The sequence below is a fragment of the Phasianus colchicus genome, chromosome 2 (assembly GCF_987193195.1).
Source record: "Phasianus colchicus chromosome 2, bPhaCol1.hap1.1, whole genome shotgun sequence".
Lineage (NCBI taxonomy): Eukaryota > Metazoa > Chordata > Aves > Galliformes > Phasianidae > Phasianus > Phasianus colchicus.
The window spans coordinates 16161359-16172315 of NC_143437.1; the positions used below are offsets into that span (position 1 = coordinate 16161359).

At 50.6% G+C, this 10957-nt stretch overlaps 1 protein-coding gene across 12 annotated transcripts in view; it reads left to right on the forward strand.

Annotated features, from left to right (window-relative positions):
- SLC8A1 (solute carrier family 8 member A1) overlaps nucleotides 1-10957 on the forward strand; it is a 99210-nt gene that overhangs the window by 12104 nt on the left and 76149 nt on the right. The window contains exon 1 of one of the 12 annotated variants that reach the window (XM_090134905.1): nucleotides 3224-3373. The exons of the other annotated variants lie outside the window; for them this stretch is intronic. The gene's annotated coding sequence lies outside the window, so the exon portion shown is untranslated. Of the gene's footprint in view, nucleotides 1-3223; nucleotides 3374-10957 lie in introns of those variants that run through there. 12 annotated transcript variants of the gene reach the window in all.

Below are 10957 nucleotides of genomic sequence, written 5' to 3' on the forward strand. Positions count from 1 at the left end.
CAAAAAGATCTTCCAGCTGGAGCAGCCTGGGGGTGAGGAAGGAGTCTGCTGAAAGGCAGGGAGAGGCAGGCTGGGGACATGCCTGGTTCTTGAGCAAGAGCCTAGCAGTTAGCAGGGTGCACCAAGTTAATGTCTCCCTGCTCCAGAGGAGTTGTGTACCATATCCAGTGATAAAGCTGGGAAGTAGGTCAGCAACATAACTGAGAGAAACGAGGAGCTTTAGGGAGAATTTCACAGCTGACAGCTAATTAAAATCTGAGTTCTACTGCTTACTGTTGCACCGATTAGATTTCAGCATGCAGGGTGAAGAGCATCAGCAGGGATTGTGTTTGCTGCAAGGGAGCCACTTGCCTCAGATCACACAGCTTGTGCTAGCTTGCACAGCGCCTTACACCCAGCAACTGCTGCCAAACCAGACCAAACTACTGGACACAAAAAGGTCTTCCCTAAACCAAATTATTTGGAAGTACTTCTCACCCAGTGTGTAGGTAATAAGTTCTTAAAGTGAAACCAGAACTATATACCAATAACTGTGGCAACACTTGTAACAACTCGTTGGTTTGTTGTTGGTCAGTTCATCACAGAGAACTTTTCAAATGGGTTTTGTGATGTTATCCATGTCTTACACCAAATCCCAAACAGAGAAATGTGGTTTCCTGTCCTTACTGGGGAAAATGGTGATGCAGAAATCTTATCCTTCCCACAGAAAATAAATAAATAAATAAGAAGGGAGGGGGGGATGGAGAGAGGGATGGATGGATGGATTCTGGCTTGCTATTGTGCCAGTGGTGACATAAATTGCACACATGGCTGACCAGGTGAGAGGAGAAGGTGTAGGAAGGTGCAGGAGCTGGGAGTGTGGCTCTGCCTCTGCGGGGTTCACATTGCACCTGAGGGCCTAAGCACAGAGGGCTGCTCAAGGTCACTGGGTACTTGCAGCTACCAGATTGTGGGTCATTAGCTTTGGTCCTACTTTAAGTAGTTAAAGTGATGGAGTTTTTTCTAGAGGGCAGGACAACGGGTTCATCTGCTCCTTGCTGGTGCCAGCAGAGGGTGGAGGAGCCATTCAGGCGTTGCAGGAGGGGAGCTGCCCACTCTTGGGTCAGCCTGAGGTGCAGCAAGTCTACATTGGCTGAGTTCTCTGGAGCTGCTGGCTTCCTGCAGAATCTCCCATGGCCAACTATCTAGTTGAGCAAGGAAAGCCAGTTGAAGGTATCTTTTTAGACTTCAGTAAAGCTTTTGATAGGAAGCACCTTCCTACATCTTCCCACAGTATCCTCCTGGACAAAATGCCCATCACAGAAGTAGACAAAAATATAATCAATGGGTGAGCAATTGGCTGATGAATCAGGCCCAAAGGGTTCCAGCAAATGGAGTTATATCAGGCTGGTGGCTGGTCACTAGCGGGATTCCCCTGAGCTCCATTTTAGGGCCAGTTGTCCTTTGTGTTTTCATAAATGACATGGGTGTAGGACTAGAAGGTGTTTTGAGCAAGTTTGCTGACAATATTAATTTGGGAGGAGATGTTGACTCCACTGAGGGTGGAGAGGCCTCAGAGAGAGATCTAGACAAATTGGAGAGCTGGGCAATCACCAGCCACGTAATGTTTAACAGAAGTCCCCGATTCTGCACCTGGGGAGAAGAGCAGCCCTGGCTGTACATACAGGCTGGGGGTGAGATGCTGAACAGCAGCCCCACTGAAAGGGACGGGGGGTTCTGGCTGACAGCAAGTTGTAGGAGCTAGCAGTGTGCCCTGGCACCAGGAGAGTCAACCTGGGGGGCACCAAGCCCAGTGCTGCCACCAGGCCAGCATGTCCCCTCTGCTCTGCACTGTGCAGCCTCATCTCCTGCACTGGCTGCAGTCCGGGTGCCACAGCAAAAAACGGATGTAAAACTATTAGAGAGCATCCAAAAGAGGGATGCAAAGATGGGGAAGGGTCTGTAGGACAAGGTGTATGAGGAGTGCAGAGGTCCCTGGGGTTCCTCAGCCCAGAGCAGAGAAGCTAAGGGGAGGCCTCATGGCGGCTGCAGCTCCTCACAGGGAGCAGAGGGCAGAGCTGACAGTGACAGGGCCTGAGGGAACAGCATGGAGCTGTCAGGGGAGGGGCAGCTGGGAGTTAGAGACAGGGCCTGCCCCAGAGGGCAGTGGGCATGGAACAGGCTGCCCAGGACAGTGGGCATGGCACTGAACTTGGCAGAATTCAAGAAGGGTCTGGACAACAGTCTCAGACATATGGTCTGCTTTTTGGCTCCTGTGTGGAGCCAGGAGTTGGATGTGATGATCCCTCGATGGTCGGGATGATGATCTTAGTGGTTGTTTGCAGCCTTAATGATTCAGTGATCTAATGGTTCTCTTCTTGGGTCCCTTTCAACTTGGGATATTCTATGATTCTATGATTCTCCCCGGTTCCACTGAACTCCTGTAGGAAAGAAGGCTCTGAGGGTTCAGTGTCTGTCCTGGATGTGGGCAGATGCAGAAGAAATTCCCAAGACACTAAATGACTGGAGCATCCCTTGATTGTCACCTCACAGCCCCATGACACCCACTGTCCTATGCAAACATCATGACACCGGGGATGTGATGGAAGGAGTGAACCCCAAACCTGGGCCCCTTGGGACTTTCCTGGCCTCTCTGCCTCCAGACAGTAGCAAAGGGGACTGCGACAGAGACAGCAATGTACTCCTTGCATCCCACCGCCTATCTTACCATCCCTCCCAGGGTTCCCTAACCCAATGATAGAGGGAGCGGGGGGAAGGGGGGGTTGGGGGGCGGGTGGGAGGGGGGGCAGCGCTATGCCAGCTGCTTCCTTACTCTACAAGGTGCAAATGGGGTCGGACTTGCTCCGGCAGGCTGCAGGGCAGCCGGGGCTGTGGAACCGGGAGCTGGCAGGGCAGGGGGCAAGCAGGGCAGGGCTGGGGGCTGCCCCGGGCAGGGCAGGGCAGGGCAGGGCGGGCAGGACGGCCGGGGGTGGGTCCGCAGCCAGCCCTGCCTTTCAAAGTCCCTCGCTCCGAGGAGGAAATCGGGAAATATTTCCAGCAGCAATAGCGGCAGCAGCAGCAGGAGGAGGAGGAGGGCTGGAGCCGCGGAGGGGGGACGGCGGCTTTCTCCGCGGGGGGATGTGGAGGGAGGGGAGGCTGCCTGCGGGGCGGGCCGGCTGAGCGCATCCCCGGGGCTGCGCGTGTGTGCGCTTCTCCATCCATCCTTCCATCTCTCCCTCCCTCCCTTCTCCCTCCCTCCCGCCCGCCCGCCCGCTGCCGCCGCAGCCGCGCACCGGGGCTCCGGCAACCGCCTCGCGCCCCGCCGCGATGCCCCGCCGCTGCTGAGCCGGCCCCGGCCGCAACCGCCGCCGTCCCCCAACCGCCGCACCGCCAGGTAAGGAGCGCGACTCGCCGGCCCCCGCCCTACCGCATTCGGGGGTCCCCGATACCGAGCGGGGACGAGGTGGCCGGAGCCGTGCGGGAGCCGCCTGGTAAGCGGAGAGGTGGGATGCCGCCCCCCGCCCAGGGATGCTTTTTGCGAGCCGGCCGCGTACCTTGAGGCGAGGCGATGGGGCCGATGGCGACGTTGGGGGCGCCTCCCCTTACTCGGGAATGCGGGAGCGGAGAGCGGGCTGCGGCGAGCAGCCCCCCCCGGGGGGCTTCGGGCATCTGCCGCGGGGGGAGCCGCGCCCCCGCCCAGCAGCGCTGCGGGCTCCCCCGGGCCGGGCTGCTTTCCGCCAGCCCCGGGGTTTTCTGCCTCGAAACGCTTCCCGAGGTGAGCGATAGAGACACCTGCGGCCACGCCGAAATTCCCATTTTCCTCTCGAGCGGCACGCGTTCTGAAGGGCTGGCATGAAGCAGCATGCATCACGTAGGCTTTGTCTAGGTGGAAGCATGGCTCTTCCTTCATCTCTAGTTTAATTCTTCAATCGTAGCCTCGTTGCTTCCCTCCCGCCGAGCCATGCTAAGCAACCTCGCTCTCTGCTCTGTCTCCAGGGCGAAAGCAAACTGCCAAGATGTTGTAGAAATGCAGCAAGCGCTAGGGAGAACCAGTGTCTGGAAATGAAAGCTGTAGTAAAACCACAAGGTCACGGGCGTGTGGGTGCAAGCAGTTGATTTCAGGGTTCCTCTTGCTCATGCTTCGCTTGAAGCCTTTCCTCTGATCCCAGATGTTTGAAAGCTGTGAGGCAGGTGATGGGAACAGGGTTACAGAGAGGTTGAGGTTCTCCGCACGCTCTGCCAGTTCCCGCTTTGGCTTTCTGATGCTTTTTCACGCCACCATGAAGAGAAGAGGTGTGCTTTTATTCAGAAGAGGGAAGCTGGGATGCTCGCACGTTGATGTGGTGATGGCAGCCAGAAAAAAACAGCTGTGCTGCGTGGCTTCGGCTGGGGCAGTGGACATCACCAAAGAAAGGCATTTGTGTTCACTTGGGTGCGTCTGATAAATGTTTCCATCTCCCTCTTTTCCATCCAGCTGGTTCTTTAATCACAGCTTTGCCCCTCTTACAGCATTGAAACCAAACAAAGGCACAGCCAAGCATTCGTACAGTCAGAACCCCCCCTGTGTCTCCCCAGGGAAGTTGATTCTTGGCCTGACTCCTCTCGTGCCCCACCAGCTCTTTTTCTCTGGAGATACAAACAGCTCCAAAGCCCAGGTTGGGAAATGCGTTGCTCAAAGCTCCCTTTGTATGAGGGTTTGTCTTCAAGATATTTGAGGATGCGCTCACTTTTCATCCTAGCATCCCTGAATGCCAACACCAAATAGCAGTTCTAAGCCAATGAAATTTTGCCTGCTTCTTTCTATCCTGCCCTCATTGAGCTTATTTGTATATTTCCCCTGAGATGGCAACATTGGCTGTTCTGGGGCTGCCCAGACTGAACAGATTTGCTCTCTGGGCACTGCTGTACATGGCATGAGCTTGTCTCATGTTCCTGCTCTCAATGATGCCATGTAGGCACAACCACTTCTCTGGTTGCCCTGGCCTTTCTTTTGTGGTGTCCCACTCTGCTCAGGGCCATCATGGTTGCAGTTTTCTAGCATTCCATGTAGGACAAATGTTGGTTTTCTGCTCTGTCTGTACTGCCAGCTTATAGGAGAAAAGCCTCTGTTCTCCAGCATCCCAATGAAATTCAAATCTTATAATAAAACCCAAGGCACTGGCATCACCAGAGGACCACCAAATTCCTCCTGGCCAACACAAATGATTGTGTTATGGACACCACAAGCAACCTGAGCAGCCTAAGTGCTGGGTGCTGACTGCAACCTCTCCAGCTATTTTCAGGAAACTCAGAGGAACTCAGCTTTCTCTGTTATCTCTACCCCCTCTGGCAAGTTTAGCTGAAATTGGGTGGGGGGGGGGGGGTGGACAGACAGACATGGAAAGTGTGATTTCATAGGCCTGGCTTCCTAAGGAGATTTGCTGTTGCAGAGATGGAGAAGGTGGGCAAAGTGGGGTGGAGGGGTGGCCAATCCTGATGTGAGGTAAGCCTGGCAGAAGTGGGGCCTGACCTAGTGGCACTGGGGTCGGCTGCCTTTCCTGGGATCTAGAGATCTAAAATCCAGGTGGAGCTGGGAACAGGGGAGGGGTCCCCAATTCCTTCTCTCCTTCCTGCCGTGGAGCCCAGGAGAGCATCCCACATGCAGCTGCCAACCCAAGGGACAAGTGGGCACAGGCAGGCACAAGGAGAGCAACAGGCCTGCTAATTCCTCCTGTCCTATGGTAGCCCTCTTGTCTGGGCAGATGATTCCTCCCCCAGGCTACCCGGGAGCTCCGGGCTTGTTGACAGCATTTTATCCTCTAAACAGTCATTTTATAGCGGGAAAGGATGCTGCTCGATAAAGAAAAGACAAAAAGGCACTGTGAGGATAGGGAAATGGTTTGAAGACAGCAGCAGTGAAGAGGGGAGATGTTAAAAAACAACACCACAGCACAAAAAGAAATTAAGGATTTCTCCCTTGCTTCTCATTTCCTGGCATTTTCCTTGTGTATTACAGGGAAAAGGGACAGCTCGCCACTCGGTCTCCATGCATTAAAAAGCAAAGCTGGAGTTTCCCTCACAAACACTCCTAAGCTCATTCTTTACAGGCTTGCCCCCAAATTCAACCAATCTGGCTGAAATTTTACATCGGGGCTGCTTTGTTTTCTCTATTTATCTGTTTATTTTGGAAAGTTGCTGGGGAGATTGTAGGAGGGGATTGGATGCTGTATGCAAGAGATAGATAGGATACTTGGAAAAATCAGTCGCAGACTGATAATTATTCTAACTTCTTAATGGCCTTTACAGAAAACAGGGTGGTCTGTTGTGTATTTTACTCAATTGGCTTCGTAAAGGGCTTGTGCCTCTGACTATATTTGGAAAGGTTTTGATGGTTTTTGTACTGATGCAATCAGGATGCTGACGGCCTGGAAATCATTTTCCTGATGTGGAGATCTGGAGGGTCATGGGCAGGGAATGCCAACAGCTTCAGCATGGCAGAGCTGGGAGAAAGAAGAAGGAGCAGGGCTGCGAGCCAAGGGCTTTCCAAGCTGCATTTAAAGTGACATCGCACTCTGCTGCGCATTTGGACACAGCAGCTTTCCTCCATGGGTTCAGATGTCTGCCCAGCACGGTATTCAGCTCCTTCTCCTGCTTGGATGGGTAAAAATCACAGCTTGCAGGAGCTGCACCATAGGGCAGTGTCCAGATCAAGGCTGTTGCATCCCTTTTGTGTCCCTCAGCTTCAGGAAGCTGGATGTAGGCTCCTTGCTGATTTCCTGATTGATTCTCAGAGCTCAGACAATTTGTTGGTGCTTTTTCCTACAGTCATCACATCTTTTCCCAGTGCAGGATCTGCTTGAGCCACTCTGCTGTAAATCACATTGCTGCTTTCAACAAGGTGCAGGTGTGCAGGATGCAGCACGGCTGGGAAGGGTCAGAAGGGGGGGTGGAGGAGGCTGTTAGTCCTCCAGAGATAGTCCTCCGGAGAGACAAGATAGATGCCGTGGAGGTGAAGTGTTTGCATTTGACTGCAAGACAACCTGGGAGAAGGGTGTGAGGATTTGAAGAAGTCAGGTTTCAAACAGTGCTGCTCCCATCTTGCACTGGTGGCACAGCCATAGGAATGCTGTACAAACTGGCAGCAAATTCACCATCATGCTGACGGTACAGTGGGGCAGGCACGTCTGGGTATCTGTCTGTGGTGCTGGCTGTAATGATGTGAATGCCACTGGGTTAAAGCTGTTATGTGTTGCAGAATGTTTGCTGTCGAATGCTCGAAAAATATTTCCCATGGAAAATCTTTTTGTGCGGCCACTCCTTCCCCGTGAACCCAACCTTTCTTGCCCAAATCCTATACCAAAGGCATCCATGCTAGCAGTATTATTTCAGTGCTCTGAATAGCAATGCTGCCTGTTGCAGTTGGTTGCAAACCTCATCACACAAAGGTGCAGGGTCTAAAAGTAGACATGGTAAGGGCGAAGTGCCCAGATGGGGACTTTGGAGAGGCTGCTGCAGAGGAAAAGCTGTGCATTGCTGAAGCTCAGAGCAGCTTTCAGGCTGGCTTTGCATGCAGCAAGCAGCCAACCTGAAGGGAATGATCCCTGCCAGGGAATGATCAAAGAGGGGTCCCAAAAGCTGGTTTCTCCTGAGCTGCAGGTTAGAGCACGAGGTAGGAACATGAGTTCTCTCCTACCAATCTGTAACGCCCAGGTCTGGGGGAAGAACTCAAGCTCCCTTTTCCATCCAAAAGGCAAATCTCTCTGCAACCCTCATACCCTCACTCTGTGCAAAAGCTGCTCTCCTGGGGTTTTACAGCCCTGAAGGCAGGAATAAAAGCTGGACAAATGTCCTTTGGCTGGGGTCTGGATGGAAGCTGAGCTTGCCTCGAAGGGATCACACATTCCTGCAGGCTTTCCCCTCTGACTATGTGAAAGCTGCTGCTAGTGCCTTGGGAGCTTCTGGGGAGCCGAGCTGGGGGCTGGCTCCCAGTTAGCTCCAGCTCTACTTGAAAGACCCCAGGCACCGGATCCAAGGAGAAAACAAGCTCTGGGTCTGCTTTGTGGTGTAAGGGCGATGCTTATTGGCAGGGTTGTGCCGACCCAGGGTGGTGGCTTGTGGCTCGTCACCACACAGCTCATGCAGCCAGCTCATGCGTTTGCTTTTCTTGTTGATGGCCTGGCTGGGAAATGCAATTGAGACACCTTAATGAAAAGCTAGCAAAGTCGGCTTTGAAGGGAGAGCTGGCATTCTAGTAGCCTTGCTTCTTGATACAGAATAATATGAATGATTTGTCTGGGAATATTCCTACCACTGCCTCTGCAGCAGTGTGCTGACCATGGGCCGAGACCCCGTGCAAATGCGGAGCAAGAGGGTCTCTGGGGACTAAGCTGTTTATTTTGGATTGAGCAAATAAAGAAACACTGCTAATTTTATAGCAGCTGCTTCTCTGAGAGACTTTGCGTGTCAGACTCCGGTTGTGTACGCATAACCAGTGTGTTGTGGCCAAGCATTTTCTAACCCTCCATAATTTCTGAGTCTGGTGTTAATAATATTGATTGTGAATTGGTTCCAGAAGGAATGGGGGAGAAGAGGAGGCGGGTTGTAAATCTTCCTTGATGACTGCATCACAGAATGTTGGAGTGACCAGTGCAAAGTTGGGGGACGCTATGGCCACTCAAAGAAAGCCACTTGCACATTGCCAAGGCTGGCGTATTTTTCCTTATTAAGGTCCAGCACTTCTCCACTCATCTGAGCCCTCCAGAAAAGTCCCACATCTCTTGTCTCTGGAAGTCTAAGGGAAAAATGTTGTTTGTACATGGAGAGCTGCATGGGAAGGCCAGAAAGATGGACTGTTCAGATGCAAGCCTCTAGGCCTCTGTTCCTCCCGTTTAACAAAATGTGGGACTTGATCAAAAGAAAAAAAATGTAGTAGAATATTTGAAAGAGAAGAAGATGGCAAATAAGGTTCGAGTGACTTATTAATCTGATTTAGTGGGTGGGTTTTTTTTTTGTTTTTTTTTTCTGGCTGATAATTCCAGTGCTCAAATCCTTTTAAGACGGCAGAGTTGGTCTAAAGTGTGATGGGACTCTCCTATTCTTTATGACCTAAATCAGTGACCCAAAGCATAATATTTTCTCTAGAACCATCTGTTTTCTCCTCTTGCCAAAGGGATTTCACAATGCCTGGTTGCTCTGAATAATTGTACATGTACAAGGATATAACTTGCCACAGGGAGAAAATTAACTAAACAAGGGCAGGTGGATGTTTTGAATTTTCTGCTGAAACTACTGCCCTTTAGAAAGAGATGGTGAAGAACCACAAAGATAAGTGATACTTTATGCCCATACTATTTTTTTCTTAAGCATGCATATTTTAAAATAATACTAACAATAAAGAAGCACTTAGGAGATATCTGGGATAAACAGATAAGATACTAAGTCAGCCTGTGTTTCCCTGTATCAAACATCTCCAAGACGTGCTTTAAAGCAGCATGAAACACAGTCAGGATTACAAATGTTGGGTCATGCTTTGGCTAAACTTCAGTGACCATGAAAGCATTTCAACTTAGCTATCCACCAAATGGCACGCAACAAGTAACTCTTCTTTACAAATATCACATTTTCAGCTTTTTACTTCAGATCTGTGAATGACTTGTGCCTGCATTCTGAGAAGCAGAATGTGCACAGGATTAGAGACTTCTGACTCCAGCAATAAGAGCTTTTCATAGCATCTTGTTCATCTTATCTGTTCTTAGCACCTAACTCTGTGAATTGCTCACTTCCTGTTCAGTGTATCCTTTTCTTTACTTAATTAGAAAACTGAAGGAGTGGATTGTGGCACAGGCCAACAATTCCCAGTGAGGAGATGTCATTTACATAAAACTGTTTTAATATATTTTCTGTATTATTCTTCCGTATCAATTATCTACTACAGCATCCTTCAATAAAAGCAAACCGAGCAGAGGAAATTCATCCCTTGTTACGACATCTCTTTGAGGAGTAGATTCTGTAGCGTGGGTGCAAGATGGTACTCACTCCTCCAGACAGTTCTTCATTTGCACGCAGCCTGTCCCTGCATAACAAGCCCCTGCCCTGATGGGGAGGGATGATTTTGGCATCACAAGGAGATGAGTGGTGGTGATCAGGCACTCTTCTTTAAGTAGGTGTTGGTGTGTCCCTGCTGAGGAGGATAAATGCATCTCCCTGGAATGCAGTCAGCAGTGTGGGGTGTGGAGCCAGCCTTGCTCCCAGCTGTGCTGAGAAACAAGCCCTCCTCACGAAGGAAAGGAGAGGTGCACTTTGCCACCTCACTCAGGTCATACCTAGGTGCAAGTGACAACTGAGATGCAGCCTTTAACTAATCTATAGCTCCAACTGCATGCAGCTGTACATCTGGTGCTAAGTGACATGGCTTAGTGATGGTCAGGCTGATGGTTGGACTTGATGGTCTTGAAGATCTTTTCCAACCTAGATGACTCTGTGAGACTGTGACCTGTTGGACCTCCTCTGTGTTTACCAGAGACCAGGCAGATGGCATGTGGGGGGCAAGACCTGCCAGGCATGGCAATGATGCTGGTTTGACCTCCTGCTTATGTCACTGTCTCTGGTATGAACAGGTCTGGAAATACCATCCTTCTCTTAAAAAATTGAAGTCTTCCACAGCCTTGCTCTTTTCATGTTTGTTTCTGGAGTGTTGTTTTTCTTTTTATGAGCAAAACCAATTTGGCCTTTTGTAGGCTACAGCAAAGTAAAGGTATTGACGTGCTCATTTCCTTCTCTACATAGAAATGTTTGTAAGTACTGTGTGATTAAATTAACTTGGAATGGAGAAATATAGTATGACAAAGGCTCTCCTTGAGAAGAAAATATAGCTTTAATAACTTCTATTGCTTAGTAAAATTGAGAATTTAACGCTGAGCATGCTCAGGTATTTGCACTAAGGATCTCTATGTACTTAAAGACATCTGGTCTGTAGCTTTATGCACTGTTAACTAACTGC